This window comes from Alosa sapidissima, chromosome 20, assembly GCF_018492685.1.
Source record: "Alosa sapidissima isolate fAloSap1 chromosome 20, fAloSap1.pri, whole genome shotgun sequence".
Lineage (NCBI taxonomy): Eukaryota > Metazoa > Chordata > Actinopteri > Clupeiformes > Clupeidae > Alosa > Alosa sapidissima.
The window spans coordinates 8,301,005-8,301,873 of record NC_055976.1 but is presented as its reverse complement, the minus strand read 5'-3'; the positions used below and the strand labels follow the sequence as shown (position 1 = coordinate 8,301,873).

Here is an 869-nt window from a genome sequence, read left to right as displayed (position 1 = left end):
AGTATATGAGACAAATATGTTGTAGGCCTACATTAAAGTAATTGTTATTGCGTCCCATGGGTAGCCATACCTATAGGCTACCGATATCAAGGCTCATAGCGAATTGTAGACAAACACATATTCTGGCAACATACTCCACTAATTTCCCCTCTGTGATTGCCCTGTGGACTGGGTTGAGAAAATCACTAAAGTTGTGACAAGAAAGGAAGAAGAAAAGCATTTGGTTCCACTGGGGCTCGAACCCAGGACCTTCTGCGTGTAAAGCAGACGTGATAACCGCTACACTATGGAACCTTGCGGTCATAATATGGAAGAATAACAGTATATAAACATTCAGTGGTATTGCGATTCTTCTAATTTATAAATATGTTTATTTTGGTTAGTTAGTGCCATGTCTCGGACATAAAGTAATCAACAAATAGAGAGTGAGGTCAAAGGTGATTTCTTCGCCTGCCATGCAAAATCTTCGACAGCTGCGTAAACAACCGTTAGCCTCTTCAGATTAACGTTGTCAATGATGTTGTGCAGTTAACCCAACTGTTTTTGTCAAGGCAGACTAGGCTATATAACGATATAGATTCTCGTATTCCCAGCACGCGCTTTGCACAATATTTGCATATTATGGTAGAGTATGTAACATGTCAAGGGTTCTATAGCCTACGACGAATGCAGTCATATTAACCATATCGACAGGCTACACCACAGTGGCTGTAGCTAGGAATGAAACATTGTGTGCAGCATATGCGTGGCATGGAATGTTGACATAACATACAATGTACCGGAGAGATGTGGCACATTCTGATGAGAACAATAAATGTAGCCAAATGTAACACGCAACTGCATCGTACATTTTCACGCTGTTTTTTTAA

General features: G+C 40.5%; 1 non-coding gene across 1 annotated transcript; it reads right to left on the bottom strand.

Annotated features, from left to right (window-relative positions):
* Positions 1–221: 221 nt before the first annotated feature.
* Positions 222–294, bottom strand: trnav-uac. The gene has a single exon. It is a non-coding gene; the product is annotated as a tRNA-Val (tRNA).
* Positions 295–869: the final 575 nt, after the last annotated feature.